The sequence below is a fragment of the Schistocerca serialis genome, unplaced genomic scaffold (genome assembly GCF_023864345.2).
Source record: "Schistocerca serialis cubense isolate TAMUIC-IGC-003099 unplaced genomic scaffold, iqSchSeri2.2 HiC_scaffold_1362, whole genome shotgun sequence".
In the NCBI taxonomy this organism is placed as follows: Eukaryota; Metazoa; Arthropoda; class Insecta; order Orthoptera; family Acrididae; genus Schistocerca; species Schistocerca serialis.
The window spans coordinates 45,587,170-45,607,264 of NW_026047583.1; the positions used below are offsets into that span (position 1 = coordinate 45,587,170).

At 36.0% G+C, this 20,095-nt stretch overlaps 1 protein-coding gene across 2 annotated transcripts in view; it reads left to right on the forward strand.

The window, feature by feature from the left end:
• Positions 1-2,377: 2,377 nt before the first annotated feature.
• Positions 2,378-20,095, forward strand: part of LOC126440335 (molybdenum cofactor biosynthesis protein 1-like) — a 370,799-nt gene continuing 353,081 nt past the window's right edge. Inside the window, exon 1 of one of the 2 annotated variants that reach the window (XM_050090622.1) lies at positions 2,378-2,508. The gene's annotated coding sequence lies outside the window, so the exon portion shown is untranslated. Of the gene's footprint in view, positions 2,509-14,572; positions 14,603-20,095 lie in introns of those variants that run through there. The other variant, XM_050090623.1, reaches the window with a different exon arrangement.

Genomic DNA, 20,095 nt, shown 5'->3' on the forward strand with positions numbered 1-20,095 from the left:
CCACGATTCCAATATGGCGCATATAAAGTCGTTATGTTAAAACAAGCGTTCAGTGCATAGTGCTGTGGAATGTGGAAAAAACAGCAAATTGGCGCTCATAGGAAGAAGAACAACACCAAAAATGCAACAGGAGCGTAATATGTAAGAAACTGTCCACGCAACCTGCCACTGATGATGCCTTGCAGAAAATAAAGGCGAACCGCGTATGGCACTAAGATTGTGTTTTATTCAGTTGCTGTCAGACGGTCCATAAGTGAAACTTATCAATATACCGTATCGTTATGTACACATTGTGAGGACGAAAATACATCGAAAAACAAACACACACACTTTCCACAAGAAGCCTAATGACACTAACGGGACAAGCGCGGGAAATGGGGTGTTTTGGGTGGGGGGAAAACTAAATATAAACAAATTTAGACGCCTTGCGTAGCTACAACGTGTAAGTGAAGACAGCCATGCATGAATACCCACCCACCTCCCCAGGGGTCGTAACCCTGCAACCCATAGAAGATAAAGATGCTTCAGTAGCAGATTAGTGTTTTTTGTCTTAAAAAAAAAATCTCACGGGATAGAACGAACAGATCAGAAAAGTAAATAAAATATGATAAAACAGAACTGGAGACAGCCACACTCAAACCAAACTCCGCGCCGTCATGACGTCACACACGACAACACCCTTACGTCACGGGTCAAAGCCGACGCGTGGGATCGGACGCTTCTGTCGACCCTCTACACTTGCCACCCATTTGGAAATCAATGATGTATGGGGCAGAGGCACTAATTTTTGCAGGTATTCATATGCTGCTGGTGAATAAAAGTAAACAGTCATAGCAAACATTTTCACATTTGTTGTGTATCTATTACTCTTCGACGAGAGAGAGGTGTTCACTACATTCCACACTAATTCCACTTGTGTTCCTTTCTGATGATTGAGGAAGTTATGTAACTTCTCAGGAAGATGCCCCTTCTCCTTCAATGAACTTATGATGTCATCCATGGAAAACACTTTCTTCTTCGAAGTTTTTCACGGACGCACTTCAGTTTACGTTTTAATTCGTGCACAATGTCTGAGGGGAAAAAAAATAAAAATAATGCGAGTTTCGGTCGCCATGTCTTCCATTTCTACTTTCGACTGTATACCACAATCAATTACTGAAGAACCAACTGCATTCTGAAATAAAGAAATAATTTCGTTATATATGATTGAAATAACTCAAGGCTTGATGAAAAAATATTATAAGAAAACTATGGGGGTGTGAAAACATCCTTATACTAACGTTTTCGACACAATTCGCAGCTTCTGCATTGGATAAGTGGGACATGCTTTCCACGGAAGAATTTTCATTGACAACATTCTCCACGCAATCAGTAACGTCTGCAATGGGCAAATCGAGCACAGATTCCATGACAGAACGCCAAAAACAAAAATATGGACCTGTATTACAACATTGCTTAGACCTATGTAGCGTACGAAATAAATTCACAAAAGTAAAAAGCACACACATAGCAAGGAAATTAATTAGCTACCTCAAATGGAGAATCATCATTGTCACTCAAAATCCTAACAACATGTCGTCGTGGCTGTTTATTTGGTGGCATCAAATGTGCCGGAAAGTCAAAAACTGATGGCACTGCTTCGGGTTTGAGACGTTTCTTCCACGTTCCAGGGCTCACTACGTAATCATCTTGTCGGAAATGGTTTCCGCAAAGTAACTGCAAGACGTAGGATTAAAATCTTTCCGCTTCACGGAAGTAATCCACGTCTTTAGTAGCTCTGGGTGCTTTAGAGGAAACCTGGTCAAAAACATCGAATTAGCAAACGCACTAAGTCTGTATTTTTATCGCATTGCATCGGTAGTCCTATTACCTGTGAAATGGTAAGTCACTCTCCTTACTCCACCGCTTCGTACAACTGAAAGCGGAACAAGAAATCACCATTTCGATAATCCATAATTCCTTATACACCGTACAGACCGAGAGAAACTTCTTGCCAAATTTGAATATGGCGGGCAATACAGACGACAGTAATCAGCTGGTAGAGCCATCTATCGGTAGGTCCGGTAGTTGAGCATCCCTCATTTCGCTAGCTTTAGACGCCTGTCCTCTTGGGGCGCTGCTGGCGCTGTAGGCAACAAAATCGAGGAGAAGTGTCGCTACTGTTATGATGTATCGAAGAATAGCAAAGAGACTGATTACGAGTGGAAACTTGTGAATTGTGTAAAATATCTTTGACGTTGGAGTCGTCTTTGACTATTGTTTTGGTGTGTGTTGACGGAAGAACAATGTAAAGGTCGCCGTCATAAATAATTTTGAATTATATTACTATTATTTTTGTATTAACTAAAAAGAAGAAACTACATTTGAAGAAACTGTATTTGAAACACCAAAATGAGAGAAACACGTTGAACCACGTCTTTTCTGCAGCCGACAACGATGCATTGTGGAATCATACTTAGACAACTGAAGCCTAGACTAATATCGCCTTGCAAACGTCTAACGGAAAAGGTACTGTCACGAAATATGGCAAATTTAAGTAAATAAAAAATAGTGATCATATTTTCAACTTGTGTCTTAGCCGGGATGCCATATTTCAACTGGGGACTGTAGCCGGGATATTGTGTTCACGAGATTTTCAACAGTGCTACGAGGAAGAACAGTTTTGTGTGTTAATACCTGTTTCTTCAGAATGTGTGTTACAGTGTTTGTGTTCATCGGGAAGTAAAAGTTTTGGAGAAGAAATGTTTCGGCAAAAAATATAATTTTCGACAGAAGAAAATACTTCAAGAATTTTGGTCAACAATCACATGGATGGAAAACGTGGTTTTGCAACAGTAGAAGAGTGTTCCAGATAAGTCACGAAAACCTCGTATTTTGTTAATACAATATTTTTATCTTGTTTTATATTGTTGTGTATAAATTTTTGTTCTTCACAATGACTTACGAGTTTTTCGAGAGTATTGTGCCTAAAGTAGAAAGTAGTAATTTAATAGACTTCGAACATCAGGACAGGTCAAATCAAAGAGAAAGAACCGATCAATTTGATTTAAAAAGTTTTCTTGTAAATTTCACGAAAGAAATTAAACAATCAGTTGACGACAATAAGACTTACTGGGATGAAAAAATTGATAACATTTTGTTGCAAGTCCAAGCAGTCAATACCCAAGTGGGTGAGCTATCGAACAGAGTTGGCAGTGTTGAGGAAAAAATTGAATCTGTGGAAGCAAAAGTAAATGAAATTGATGCTAAATTGAGCGGTGAAATTAATACTGTAAAAAATGACTTACTGGTAGATAGGGAACGAAATTTAATGTATTTTAATGAGATAAAAGGGGATATAAAAAATTTGGATGAGAATACAAAAAGTTTGACAATCGTTTGGTTACTCTAGAAGAAAAAGTAGAATGCAATGATTTAGAAAACAAAAAATCTGTCAAAGAACTTAGCGAAAAAATTGAAAGTTTTAACATTGAATTTCAAAGCAAAAATTACAATGTCAACACATGTAATCTTGTATCTAATATTCCACTGAAGCACTTTTCGGTAGATGGACCCTTACATCCTGTTGATTTTATGCTGTATTGTAAGGATTGTTTTTTACCTCACTCACCAGATGAAATAAAAATTAAATTTGTGAAAAAATTCTTAGAAGGGGAAGCTTTGACTTGGGCAAACCAGATTGTAACTCTGGAAAAATTTTGGGGTGATCTTAAACAAACTAGAATCAAAAGTGAATTTTTGAATGGGCGAAACTATAGAGAATCAGATGGGAGCATGAAACAATTTTGCAAAAGTGAACTTCAAAAACTTATTCATTTAACAAAACCTTTGGATGACTTGATCAAAATTGATACCTTAAAGAGAAGATTGCCATCAGCAATGCAGTTGAGTTTAGTTCATTGTCCTGATGGGTTTACTCAGAAAGGTAAAGGTCAAAATTGGGGAAATGACAACTTTCAAAAAAGGGAACAAAACAATTATCATGGCGTCAGTCAAAATTCAGGGGGATATAACAATTTTGAAAAGAAGGACCATAAATTTTATCCAAAACAAGAACAACATTTTCACATTAATAATCAACAAAATAGAGAACACTTTAGGGATCAAAATCACAGAAATTTTGATAGAGGTCCGTACAATAGGAACTACCAACAATCAGGTAATGTTTGGCATAGGAATGGGATCAGAAATGTTGAACCGAGCGAGGTGGCGCAGTGGTTAGACACTGGACTCGCATTCGGGAGGACGACGGTTCAATCCCGCGTCCGGCCATCCTGATTTAGGTTTTCCGTGATTTCCCTAAATCACTCCAGGCAAATGCCGGAATGGTTCCTCTGAAAGGGCACGGCCGAATTCCTTCCCTAATCCGATGAGACCGTTGACCTCGCTGGCTGGTCCCCTTCCCCGAAACCAACCAACCAGAAATGTTGATCAGAGACATTGGCAGAACCACAATCACCAGTTCATACAGGAACCGGAAATAAAAAACGAGTAGACGCCCCCTTGAAGGTCCGCAAGGTTGAGGCAGAAGGTGAGCATGATGAAAGGACCAATGGATGTGACTATCATAAACCCAAACATGACAGTTCCAAACCTAAGCTATCACATGAGGTTATTAGTTGTTACTTATTGAAAAAATTTCAAGAGGAAAATAATATTGATAAAGATAAAATTTTCAGTACACAAGAACATACAGTAGATAAAAGTAATTGTGATTCATTTAATTTAACAGAGTTTTACACTCGGGCAGAAAAGAACAACACTTTGTCAGATGATGTAATTTGTAGTAGTTCAGAGATGTGTGTGAATGAAAGAGAGAATGCATGCTGTGAGAATGAAAATGTTGGTGAAAGGGATCTGGTAACTTTAGAAAGGGGAAATAATATTTTGGGGAATAATTTGAATGTGTATGACCTGAATATGTGTAATGATAATGATGTTGTTGATAAAGTTGATAATGATGGTAATGGTATTGATGATGATGTTGAGGAAAGGTATTTCATTAGTTTAAATAGGGAATTGGGTATATACATGGTTGAAAATGGATTAAATAGTGAGAATATTATAGAAATTCCGAGGGATGTTACCAGGATGAATAAAGCTCACAAGCTGGATGTATGTGAAAGTGTGAATTTTGATGTTGTTGATAAAGAATCTGACTACACAAATGACAATGACACATGTATAACTTTAACCTAAGTGAAACTTTTACAGATACTAATGATACACACACATTTCTTATGAATATATGGCTCAACAGTGAAACTATTTCTTTTGACAAGAACTTTAGAAAGATGCTTATTAATGTATGTGAAACTGTATGTCCTGAGTGGTGGAAAAAGATGAGATATTTTATTTTTGAAAAGCTGAAGGATAAGTACTTCAATAGTATACAATGTGATTTGGATGAAAATTCTTGGCTATTTGAGATAATAGAGAGTACTCATGACAATTTTGTGTCTTGTGCAAATTTTATAACTGTGACAAATAATACATGTAATGATATGCCATATGATTCTGATAAGTATAGGTTTGGGGAAATTGAAAGTGATTTATTACATGAGGATACAGGTTCTGAGAAAAGTGATCAATTTTGCAGTCCCTATATAAAAGTTCAAATTGGGTCATGGATTGGTAAATGTTTAATTGATACAGGAAGTGAGATCTCGGGAATATCTGAAAGGTTAAGCAAGAAATTGAAAGTGGGGAAAGATTATGTTGAAATGCCAGTTGTTGGGGTAAAGATAAAAGGTGCTACTGGGAAGAGCAGTAAATTGGTAAAAAGCCAGGCTTTAGTGACATTTTTAATTGGAGGCAAGTTGTTCACACATGGATGTTTCGTAATTCAGGAATTTAATGAGGATTTTCTTTTGGGTATGAATTGGATAGTAGAAGCAAATACAGCATTTGATTGGGTTGGAAAAAAACTTTTGTAGAAACTAGTGAAAGGGAGTACATTCAGACAAATTTTGCGAACACACTTGGTGATCAGAGTAATGGAAATTTTGACAGTATTAATTTACTAAAAGAAAAAAGATTGGAGAATATTGAAACTCATAGATTTGATACCAATGAAGTTGAATTTGGGAATTTAGTAAATTTGAAAATTTCAGAAACACAAAATTTATCTGGGGAGCGAAAACAACAGTTAGAAAATCTGCTGTGGGAATACAGTGATGTTTTCAGTGACATACCTGGAAGGGTAAAGGGTTGTCAGTGTGAGCTTCAGGTAAAACCTCATGAACCATTTTTCATAAAACCATACAGTATTGCAATATCAAAAAGACCTGGTGTTGAGAAAGAGCTGAAAAAGATGGAAGGATGTAACATAATAGAAAGGAGTATCAGTGCATATAATAATCCTCTAGTAGTAGTTTCGAAAAAAGATGGTGGAGTAACATTGGTTTTGGACTCTACACACTTAAACAAAATTTTGTTCAGACAGATAGACCATCCTGAAAATATTGATGAGTTACTCTATAAATTTACGGATTTAAAATATATGTCAAGTTTGGATCTAACTTCGGGTTTTCATCAGGTACCACTTTCGGTTAATCCTAGAAAATATACTGCTTTCTTGTACAATGGTAAGAGTTACCGTTACCAATATTGTGTTGTGCCATTTGGGTTAAATTCTTCTGTTTCTGAATTTATAAGAGCTTTGGATCATGTACTGGGGCAAGAACTTGCGTCTAAACTGATAATTTATGTAGATGACATTTTGGTTACAGGGCAAAATTGGGAGGAACATTTTTTGATTTTGAAGTCAGTTTGTGAAAAACTTAGAAAAGGGGGGATGACATTGAAATTAGAGAAATGTAAATTTGCAGTTTCTGAATTGAAATTTTTGGGTCATGTTGTCACAGACAAGGGAATTTTGGCAGATCCAGAAAAAATTAAAGCAATTTCAGAAATTCCTATTCGTAAGACTAAAAAACAATTAAAGTCGTTCTTTGGGTTATGCGGTTATTACCGAAAACATATAAGTGATCAGAGTCTGAATGCACCATGTTTAAGCCAATTACTTAAGAAAAACACTGTTTGGGTTTGGGATAAAAGTTGTCAGGAAGAGTTTGATAAAATTAACCAAGAGTTGAGAAAGCAACACTTATTACACAGACCTGATTTTAGTTTTCCATTTTGTTTGAACACGGATAGCAGTAATTATGGGCTTGGAGCAGAGTTATTTCAAGAAAGAGTAAAGAATGGAGTTAAGATACATTGTACCATAGCATTTTCAAGCAGAATGTTGCTCAAGCATGAGAAAAATTATACAGTCACAGAGAAGGAACTTTTGGCAATTCATTGGGCTTTTACAAAATTTAGAATTTACCTTGTTGGACATAAAACCATAGTATTTTCGGATCACAAAGCTTTGAGTTACTTACAAGAGTGCAAATTATACCACAGTAGATTGACCAGATGGGCAATTTTACTGCAACAGTTTGACTTTGAAATCAAACACATAAAAGGTTCTGAGAATGTAGTAGCTGATTCACTTTCAAGTTTACCAATTGGGGGAGAAAAGGAGATTTTTGAACAAGAGGAGGAAAAGCAATTTAAAATTAGATACTTGAAAGGGGTGGAAAATGAAAAAACAATTAGAGCTATGTGTAACAAAATTAGAAAAAATCAAAATATAGATCAGAGTTGGAAATTAATCAAAGAATGTTTAGGCAAGAAGGGGTATGAGAAACTTGATAAATTTTACAAATTGCATAAGGGGATTTTGTTTCGGAGAACAGATGTAGATTCTGATAATTGGAAACTGTGTTGGTCAGAGGCAGATGCTGATAAGCTGATCATTTACATACATGAAAGTTTCGGTCATTGTGGGATACAGAAGTCAATTCAAAAGATACAAGAAAATGTTTATTTTTACAATATTGGAAAGAAGGTAAGAAAAGAATTGGCAACCTGTGACAAATGGCAGAGAGTTAAAGTGAGCAATCAAAGATGTGGTGGAGAGATGCAAAACATTATTCCGGAAAAACCTTTAGATCTTATCGCAGTGGACGTATGTGGAATGTTACCAAAGAGTAAAGGTGGTTACTGTTACATATTTGTTATGGTAGATGTATTTTCAAAATTAATTAAACTATATCCAGTGAAAAAAGCTACTAGCCATGAAATTATAATAAAAATTGAAAGAGATTATTTCGAACAGGTGGGTAAACCAAAAGCTATATTATCAGATAATGGTTCACAGTTCACCTCTAAAATTTGGAAAAAGTTTATTGAAAGATAAAAATTGAAGCATATACTTATATCTGTTTATTCTCTGTCCACCAATCCTGCAGAAAGATATATGAGGGAAATTGGGAGACTTTGTAGAAACTAATGTAGCCATAAGCATCCAACCTGGTTTGAGCACATTCGAAATTTTGAAGATATTATGAATAGCCTACAACATAGTTCCACAGGATTTTCACCATATGAGATTATGTTTAATATTAGACCTCCAAATCTTATATCAGAACTTATTGAATTTCCTAAATGTCCACCTTTAACTATGCAAGAGAGAGAAGATATTGTCAGGGGAACTATGAGGAAACAAGGGGAAAAGAGGAATAAAAGATATAACAATAGGGTAAGATTAACCACTTTTAAAATTGGGGATCTTGTTCTGGTCAAATCTCATGAAAAATCAAAAATGTTAACTTCAGAAATTAAAAAATTCGTTGATATCTGTATTGGGCCTGTTGAAGTCATAGAAAATCCACACCCTAATGCTTATCTTTTGGTGTATCCTAAGTCAAAGAAATTATTTGGTCTCAGGAATGTTGTCTCTTAAAAACTGTATAAACAGAAATCATAATTTCAAAATTTAAATAACCTATTATCATCTAAAACAAAAGTTCTCCACTGCAATACGCTTGTTAGAACAAAACTGCCTGTACAACGAAGTGTGTATATTTGCATGTATAAATTAATAATTTGAAGTCACATATTAATTGAAACTGATGAAAAACACTGTTCTAACAAAGAATGAGAGAAAGATTTATTTTTACTTTTTTACAAAAAAAAGTCTCCATAGTGAGCATTTCTGAATTTTTCTAATTTTTGGAAGCTAAGTCTTCCCTGTGGGTGAAGGCATGCATGTGAGGACATGCATGCAAAGGTATAAGTTTCAAAACCAATTTTAGATAAAGCCTCATGATATATGAGCAGTTTATTGTTGTTTATACTGATGTTGTGGGGAGCAAAAGTACTCTTCACAAGAATGTAACTTGTAGTAATATTGTAGTAGAGAGGAAAGTGTACATAAATAATTGCAAAAAATTTAGATAATACTGATGTATCTTTAGCTGTACTAAAAGAAGAAAATCATAAAAAAATACAAAATAAAAAAAACCTAAGTAAAAAAATTTAAAAAGGAAATCATAAGCAAAAAAAATATACAAAAAACAAAAAATCCATGACTAATAAAAAAATATAAAAATTAAAAAAAAATCATGTTAAAAAAATATATATATATAAAAGGGAAATATAGAGAAAAACACATTACACTATATATGTCCAATATCATTTTTACTGTACAATATGTAAGCATAATGAAATTAACATTAATATTTAAAAAAAAATTAAAACTTATTCTAGGAAATGAGTTTTACCTTTCTATTATTTTCAATCTGCATGCTGTATGTTAGAATATTTTTCATGTATGTTTTATACCATGTATATTTGTCATGTTAAATAATTTCTTTACTTGAAAATTTTGTGTATGGGATTGATGGGGAAGTATCATTGCAACAACAGCCAGTAATAAGTCCACAGATTCAAAGAGTCCAAATTTGGAAGAGGCTATCAGACTGCATCATTAATGTACTAATTGTGTAATACAGATCCATCACTGAGTGTTGTCGGGATTTTGTTGTATATGTCCATAACAACAAAAGCCCTGGGGAGCAGTTTAATGGATCTGGGAGATGTTATTTTTTTACCGTATTTGTTGATACCGAATTGTAAATGTTTTCTTATATTTTTGTCAGAATTTATTATAATTTGTCTTATTATATGTTAATTTACTTCTGTTTTTGAGAGTAAAAGCATATTGATTACTATTAGAAAATGTATCGCAGAATAGCAAAGAGACTGATTACAAGTGGAAACTTGTGAATTGTGTAAAATATCTTTGACATTGGAGTCGTCTTTGACTATAGTTAGTCGGCAGCTAACTCTTGGTGTATGTTGACGGAAGAACAATGTGAAGGTCGCCGTCATAAATAATTTTGAATTATGTTACTATTATTTTTGTATTAACTAAAAAGAAGAAACTACATTTGAAGAAACTGTATTTGAAACACCAAAATGAGAGAAACACGTTGAACCACGTCTTTTCTGCAGCCGACAATGATGCATTGTAGAATCATACTTAGACAACTGAAGCCAAGACTAATTTCGCCTTGCAAATGTCTAACGGAAAAGGCACTGTCACGAAATATGGCAAATTTAAGTAAATAAAAAATAGTGATCATATTTTCAACTTGTGTCTTAGCCGGGATGCCATATTTCAACCTTACCAATGATTTACGCTACAATTAAAACAAAACTTATTCACAATTCCAATTACAATAGCTACACATTTCATGTACCGGTTTTCGTAAATACAGATCTTTACGTACTTGGTTTAGGTGAAATAATGCCAATGCGTCACAATTATTTCGATGTGAGCAATGAAACTTCACGTAAAACATGACTGCGATAAAATGCGTAATAAAATAAATATACCGAGGTCTAGAAATAAGCATGATTACACATAAAAGGGATGATTAATACAGTTCAATATTAAAAATGTGTATTCAACAAAACCGTAGTCCTACAGAACTGGAGGGGTGTGACGGTAATGGTTTTATTTTATCAGTGAAATTACATACCGGTACTGGATGTTACTAATGCACCTGCAACCATCAAATAAATGATTACAAATTTAATTTACCGGTTTTTCTCCCCCGGAATCCAAAACATCAGACAGTATATATAATAATGGTATGAGACAATGAAGGGAGATTATTTGAGGACGTATTTTCATCAATTTTGAGACGTTATGACTCGTAATAGCCCTGGAGACGTCTTTTACAACAATCGAATAATTTGTAGCAGTACACCGATAAAAATAACTGCTTGCAACTAGCAAGTAATCGCGCAACGCGCAACCAAACTTCGAACACACAAATAACTTCTTAACACGATACGATTACATGACAATGGACACCATACGCATACTCAAAATAACAAACCTAGATGAACACAGCACCGGTTTTCGTACGCCTCCAAACAAACTGCTTTTCAGAGATTGTATTTTAATAAATGAAGACATACCGGAGCAGTGGATTTTAATAATACCGACAACCAAAGACAACAAAGCAACTGAACTACGCACTAGAACAAGCCAGTTTATTTGATTAATTTAAAATGTTTTGTTATTTGCTGACATGAATCCATGGCTTTTTAGATTAAAGTACTGACTTCGAAAGTGGGGGCATTTGATGACAGAATTAAAAATCATTATTGACAAAGCCAATCCAATCCAATAGAGATCGTAGATCTTACACTAATAACTAAACAAGAAATTTCCAGAAACTTACCTCCGCTTATAAAAATGTCCACAGTGTGCGTTAGAAAAATGTGTAGAAGAATGAAACTCAAGGAGAAAATACGAATTGCTTTGGAAGTAAAGGATACTTATTATAAATGTCACTATCTTTATCGTAAGTTTTGCATATGATTTTTACGGCTTAATGCTTTGGTTGCTATTATTGGCTCGTTGTAATACGAGAGTTTCTTATTTAAATTTGAACGAAACCATTAAACAGAGGCACATTTTCGAAGTGTTGTTTGACCGATTTAGTCACTCAGTACAAAACACCTTCCTATACTCTTTACTAGTTTAAAAAAATGGTTCAAAAGGCTCTGAGCACTATGGGACTTAACTTCTGAGGTCATCAGTCCCCTAGAACTACTTAAACCTATTTAACCTAAGGACATCACACACACCCGTGCTCGAGGCAGGATTCGAACCTGCGACAATAGCGGTGGTCTGATCCCTGAAAATGTTACTGCAACTTTTCTGAAGTGTATAATCCTTGACTCATTTGCCAGATTTATGCATTCTGTAATCTCACTAAATAACTCAAGGAAAATAACAGAGACAGTTCTATCCTTCTCCAATCCGTGCATGTATCATGTCTTCAGTGAATTCGGCACCAACAGGACATTACGAATTTGACTTTTTTAAATGTCCAACCACACATGCATATTTCCTTGTCCAGCAGTTCATTCGGTTGGGCAGTCTCCAGTATATGTTTCCTTCTGTGTTTTGTTTGTACAGACATACCGGAGCAATGATCATTCACATAGATTTTAACTTATTTTTTGCCAGTGCACTGTTAATATCTGCGAAAACAAAAACTGCTGCACAAGCTCTGCAAACAACAAATGTGATCTTACAAAACATCAAACAATGGTTCTTCAACAATAAAATGAAAACGAATGAAGAAATAACACAACAAAATCTTACATGCAGCCTTACAAATGTGGCATACCCCGATAATATGGAGGCTATCAAACTGCTGGGATTCCTGATTGACAGCAAATTAATAATGAATGAACAAACAGTGTATGTGTGCTCCCAGCTCTCTGATGTACTGTCTGCAGAAAGTAAGTTGACACTCGGCGCCGTGGCTTATGGGAATGACTGTAAATGGGAGATGCCTCCACTGTCACTCGCTTCAGCCACCGCGCCGAGTGTCAACTTAGTTTGTGTGTACAGTAATATACCTTCTGAGGAGAACAGAAGGTGTATTAGCTGACCCATACCTTATAACAGTGCATTATGCAATATTTAATAGCCACATCAATCATGGCCTACTGTTATGGGGATATTCTGAAGGCTGCAAGTATGTGGCAGTGCTACATAAAAAAAGCAGTCAGAATCTTTGCATCAAGCTAAAGACTGCAGCACTGCAAGCCTATGTTCACGCAATTCGACCTGGTGGAGGCTCTGTAATGGTGTGGGACGTGTGCAGTTGGAATTAAATGGGACCCCTTATACTTCTAGATACGATTCTGACAGGTGACACATATGTAAACATCATGTCTACCTGCCTCCATTCATGTCCATTGTGCATTCCGACAGACTTGGAAAAATCCAGCAGGTCAATCCAACACCCCACACGTCCAGCACTTCCGCTGGCCTCCATCTCTCCAGACATGAACATGTTTGTGCATACCTGGGATGCCTTGCAACAAGCTGTTCAGTACAGATTCGACCCCCTTCTACTCTAGCAGATTGATGGGCAGCACTGCAGGATTCATGGTGTCATTCCTTCCATGACTACTTTAGACATTAGTTGAGTCCATGCCACGTCATGCTGCAAAACTTCTGCATACTCGCGGGGGCCCTACCCGATATTAGGCAGGTGTACCAGTTTCTTTGGCTCTTCAGTGTGTGTATCATATATATTTCCTTATATATATGAAAAATGATAAATAACTCTTGCATATTTAATCTTCACACAGTCTGTCCAATCATGACTGGTAAACGACACAGATCCAGAAATTAAAAACATCAAGTTACTGGTATTTCTATAGATACGTTAACTTTGCACACCTTATGTTATGGAAGTAAGAGCTCTGGAAACCAAGGGGCTGTTAGTTCTGTTTTGCATATATATCTACTTGATTAGTTCTCATTAGTTGGAAAATAATATTGTGGCAATATAAAATCTACCACCCCAAGAAACGACAGTGAGAAAATGGATGTCATGTAAAAATAACCAAACACTGCAGAAAGTGCTAGATTCCCAATTTCTGGAATAGACAGGAAGATTTATGGGTCTCTACGTCAGCCGAACATAACGAATAGAATAGTTTGGTAAATACCATAAATGGATATAAGTCTGCCACAGCAGCCTGTATTCGAGATGACTGTAACTGCAAAATTATCTGAAAGGAAAAAAGATCAAGGTCAATTACAAATACACACTTTCTATCTAATCAAGTGCTTCAGATGAAGGATGTTTCATTTATTTATTTATTATACACCTTTAAAAATGCAACCAACATAATCTTTTGTGTACACAGACGTAGCAATACAATTACATAAATAACACGCACAGACTAAAAAATATTTTACGTAATTACTGTTCGACATTAAATTGTCCATCATACTGCGCATGATGTATTATGTAGAATCACATACATAAGTTTAATGTAATGAAACTATATTACTGTCTGAGATAATTTTTAAAGCCTATTTCGAACTCTTCTATTGTATAAAATGCTTTTTCTCTCAAAGCCACAACTGTGCGACATCTTTAAACATATTGGTGACACATTGTGTACCTGTAGTGACAACATATTAAACTGTTTTACCCTCATGTATTTGTAACTGTCTAGAGTTTCCTTAAGTCTAGCGACTGTGATGTCTGTCTTCTGTTTTAGGTGTGTATTATATTGACGGGCCACGAGGCTACACCACCGCGGGGTCGAGGCACCTTGTCACAGTTCCTGCAGAGCTCCGCCCCCCCCCCCCCCGCGCCCCCCCTCCCCCCCCCCCCCCCGCCATCAGAGGTTCGGATCCTCCCTCGGGCGTGGATGGGTGTGTTATCCTTAGCGTGAGATAGTTTTAGATTAAGTAGTGTGTAAACCAATGACCTCATGACCTCAGCAGTTTGTCCCAATAGGAACGTACCACAAATTTCCAAAATAACATCAATGGATAGAGTGTTTTAGTTTGTAATAATGCTAGTTTTCTTTTGTATGTATTAGACAACTTAATATGAAGAGGAATGTAGCTGTGGGTATTTTTATTTATTTATATATATATATATTTTTTTAAATAGGGTTCCCAAGACATTATTTATAGCCCAACAGATGCATCTGAACTCCTTATTTTTGCCAAATGTGATCTTTTTTTGCTCCAGGGAAATTCCTCAATAACACAATGGCATGTCAATTGTGCTTGGAAAAAGGTATAGTATGCATTTAGCAATAGCTTATCATTAACACATGACCTTAGTTTACCTGACAAATATGTAGCACATACTAAGTTAGTAGAGATATATTTGGTATAATTCTTCCATGTTAATTTCGTGTGAAGACAGAAGTCAAGAAATTTAGCTGAAGCAGTTATTGCCATCCTCTTTAATTGATAAGGTAAAGAGAATATTTACAGTTTGTCAGTATTAATACAAAATTCAGTGAGATGGAACCACTTACTGGCTGCTCTGAAATGATCCCTACTTTACTGCTTTAATGCTCCTCAATTTTTACCAGCTGGAACAAAAGTGGTACCATCATAACATAAATTTTCACATACTAATCACTGGTTATGACATAACGTATTGTGAGTCACTAAAATTAGGAAGTATTATGTTATGTGGCTGGCATTTGGCTGAAATCAGAAATTAGTGGCTAGTGTTTGGTTGAAATCAGAAATCGGTCATGTGACATTCCTCACTCACTAATTTTGAGACACAGTATTGTATCCATCATATTTTGTTGTTTCCGTGTTATAACTTTGATTTTTTGACAGTATGCAATTTGAAGGCAATGTCAAATAGAAGATTTATCACAAACACATCACTCTATATACAATTTGTTATAATTAAATATCTCTTAGACACATCAGTCCTTAAGAGATTTCAAGATGAAATGCATTCACTGTGGTTAGAGACGTAGTGTTACAGAACTGAAAGAAGTAGGATAATATCCTAGAACACACTAATACCTTTTCTCTCCAGCTTTGCTTTTGTAACACATTCTGGGTCTTCTTATTTATGTAATAGAAGCATGTCCCACAATATTCGATGTTATTTACATGAAATGAGTTTCTTCTCTTTCATGGCTTCAAGCTTAAAAAATGAACGATGAAACTGCTGCTAGTGAAACAAGCAGTAAAAACATTTACATCATATGAAATTTACATTTTTTCTTATCACAAATAATTGACTTTTTTTTAATATGTCATGATTCCTGAGGGTGTGGTTAGGTGGGAACCTACAAGTAAAGCTTAAGTTACTGCGAGTGAAACGAGCAGCAATCATATGTATAGTCTTGCTTGTTACCAATGCTTTGTGATTTCTTTGAAATAAGCCACGATTTTTGAGAGTGTGGTTATACACAAACCTAAGAGCACAGCTTAAATTGGTGCAAATGAAATGAGCAGCAATCATATTTGTAGTTTTGCTTGTCATAAATGCTGCGTGGGATTAGCCGAGCGGTCTAAGGCACTGCAGTCAAGGACTGTGCGGCTGATCCTGGCGGAGGTTCGAGTCCTCCCTCGGGCATGGGTGTGTGTGTGTTTGTCCTTAGGATAATTTAAGTTAAGTAGTGTGTAAGCTTAGGGACTGATGACCTTAGCAGTTAAGTCCCATAAGATTTCACATATATTTGAATGTTTTGTCATAAATATTTAGTTATGATCGAATCTTTAGCAGCGCTTTCATAAATGTGGTAGTCAAGACAAAGAGCACATTACACTGGGAGAAAGACATCATGTCACAGTCTGATTTCATGCAAATGCCAGTCACACACTGTGGTACTTCCTGATTTCAGTCACTCATAGCATAAGAAACAGTCCCTAATACAACATAAAAATGCTATCAGTTATTGTGTCTTTTCATATAAATCTTTTCACTTATATCTACTTTATCAGCTTTCACTTTGTAATTTAAGTTTTCTTATTTAGAAACTATCATCAGCATTACTAACACTTAGTGGATATCAGAACCACCCACAGTAACATTATGTGTGTGGAGGATGGCTTCTATGGACTAATCCCACTAACTCTGATACGAAAGTGTGTTTCACTTTGCTTTTTGGTACTTTCGTTAAATATAGTTTTTAAGCATATGAGATAGATTGATCAAACTGTGAGGTCAAAATGCCGTGATGGAAGTGATCTGATTAATCTAAAAGAAGATGTTTTAGTCATTATTAATTAACTAAAGCAGAAATAAGGATGTAGCAGCAAATTTCGAGATAACTCAACCTTACAAAATCCGACGCCTAATACGTAATGTGCTAATCAGATACAGTCTTTTAATATACCAATTAAATTATGTACAATTTTGATTTTGTAGTAATTATTGTTTTTGTAACTTTTAGCCCTTCTGTCCCCACACCAAACCAGTTTAGTCAATATATTACAAACACGATTTGCCTCGAAACAACAGAGACAGAGTGTAAGGATACCTGAACATCATTTTGGTTGTCTTTGAAATTGTTTAAACGATAATTCGATTGAAAAGTCATTGTGTAATTCTAACCTGACGCCATAAGAACGACATTACACATCACCATTGTAAAATTAGCTGTTATAGGCAGTTATCTACTAACCAACTAATAAGGGACACATTTGTTTGGATTGACAGCTTCAGATGACAGTGTGTATTTTCTTTTCTGAGCTATGATATGGTGCAAACATTGATGGCAGCCATATTTAAATGCAGCAAACGTGGATGTTTGCAGAAATTTATTCAGGAGTGGTCAAGGTTTTAAAATTTTTGTATTTGATATGGTCCTCAGCAGACAATTATACCCTAAGAATAAATTGTAACATGGTATTATCAGTTTTATTGTATCTCAAAGCATTGGTAGTTGACTCAGTATATTTTGAAGAACACACTACTTTCATAACCCAAAAGGCAAGCATATTTCATAAATAAATGCAAAGTAAATCTTTTTGTACTAGTAATAATGAATATGGATACATTCTTTTCAATTAAACGATCAAAAATGACATCTGCATATGATTCAACAAATCGGGAAATTATGGCAGACAATATTCACTAAAGATATTTTCATTCATATAGTTATAATGTTTAGATTGTCACTGAATACTGCAATAGAACGAAAAAGTCAGACAGGCTACATAAACCTTGTTGAATATCACAAAACTAACAATAAAAAGTGACTGATTAAAATAGTAACTTTGAAGTCATCTGGCTTACAAAATGTAAAGTCTGATCATGTGAATGGATTTATTAGATTATTTTCACACCATCCAGTGTTTAGGGCTGACCTGCATAATTAAAGTAAAATGAAGCTTCTTTTTTGGTTTGTTTGGATAATGTGCAACCCACAGTCAGCATTCTAAGCTCCCAAATCGAAGAGCATGAAACATAAATTTAAACGTAATTTTAAATCTTCGTTATATTTTTTCTCCCTTACATGGTTAGTGTCAAATATTTAACACCTTACCTCATTCTCGTATTTATCAGACGTTTGAAGGTGTTTCATACATATGAGTTTGAATCTTTAAAGAATTGGGTGATGGGTTTACTGATGAGGCACTTAAAAGTTTTAGTTGATTTTTGCTGTTTTGACAGCAAAGTAACTGAGGATGGCGGGAGCAGAGAGGATATAAAATGCAGACTGGTTGTAGCTAGAAACACATTTCTCAAGAAGCAGAATTTGTTAACATCTAATACAAATTTCAGTGTCAGGATGTGTTCTCTGAAGCTATTTGTGTGGAGTGTAGCCTTCTACAGAAATGAAATGTGGATTACAAGCAGTTCAAATAAGAAGAGAATAGAAGTTTTCCAAATGTGGTACTACAGAATAATGCTGAACATTAGATAGGTAGATCGAGTATCTAATGAGGTGGTACTGAATCTAATTGGGGAGAAAAGAAATTTATAGAAGAATTTGACTAGAAGAAGGGACCATTTGGTACTACATGTCCTAAGGCATGAAGGTAGCGGTAGTTTGATAGTAGAGGGAAGTGTGCGGAGTAAAAATTGTAGAGGGAGGCCAAGCGATGAATACAGTTAAGCAGATTCAAATAGAGGTTGCTGTATTTAGCGAACATGAGGAGGCTTGCACAGGATACAGTAAAGTGGAGAGCTGCACAAACCAGTCTTTCATTCAAGACCACATCAACAACTACATCACGTTTTATTGGTAGCAGTATTATTATTATATTTTCCTTATTACTATGCTTGAGACGCTGGAAACAAAGGGAATGGATACTGCTACTAGCTTCACAGTTGTGTTAGGCTTTAAGCATAAAGATTGCACTGTCTGAGAGGCTAATTTTGCATTTTTGAATTGATGTGTTAATCGGAGAATGTTATTAAAATTGTGTTTAGAGAAATACAATATCACTCTTTCCAACAATCTGTGTGCTGAGATGATGTGGATGCGACCACACCCTGCTCTGTACTGCTATGAGAGTATCACGCCACTTCAAGGCAGCCAATCCCGTGTCAGCACGTCGCCACGTGACCGACGGAATGACGGCAGCCTAGGGGACTTTGTCCTTCCTGTTTCTTTTGCGCAATACTCTTGCCATACAACTGGGCAAGCTGACACATTGGTTAGCTCACTGTACTCGCATTTGGGAGGACGACGGTTTAAACCCACGACGGCCTTCCTGATTGAAGTTTCTGTGATCTCCCTAAATCGCTTCAGGCAAATGCCGGGGTGACAGCTTTGAAAGGGCACGGCCGACTACCTTCCCCGTCCTTCCCTAATCCGATGCGACCACCGATGATCTCGCTATTTGGTCCCCTCACCCCAAATCAACTCAAACCCTCTTACCAAATGAGGCAACATAAAAGAAATCTATTGCTTCTATTAGTGAAAACACGATTTCTCGAAAGTTTTTTAAAAAAATGTTAATCATGACAAATAACAACCATCCTGTGGTTTTCCACACTCATGCAGCATATTTGTTTGCAGAACTATTATAGCCGTGGTTACGGCATGAGTGAAGAAACACAAAGTATGAAGAAAAAATTACGACTAATCGTGGTAATTTAGAAATCTGATAATTTCCGGTATGAAAAACTGTCATCATACCCACTCCTGTGTGTGAGTTTCGTCTGAGGCGAAACGACGGGAAACTCAAAGCGGACACAAGTCAGTGTAGTGCGATTTAGGTTTAACAATAAGTTGTAAAACGAAGGACAGCAGCGATCGAGTATTCGCTGCTGCATGGTGGTCTTACGTAGCAGTGGCGTGCGAGACGAAAGTGGAGGAGGCTGGCAAAGAAGGCGTGGCCAATATCTTACTCACAATCTCTCGACGTCAGCTTTTATCGACTGATCGAGAAAAAGAAGTAGTCCATCTTTAGGCAAAGCCTTTA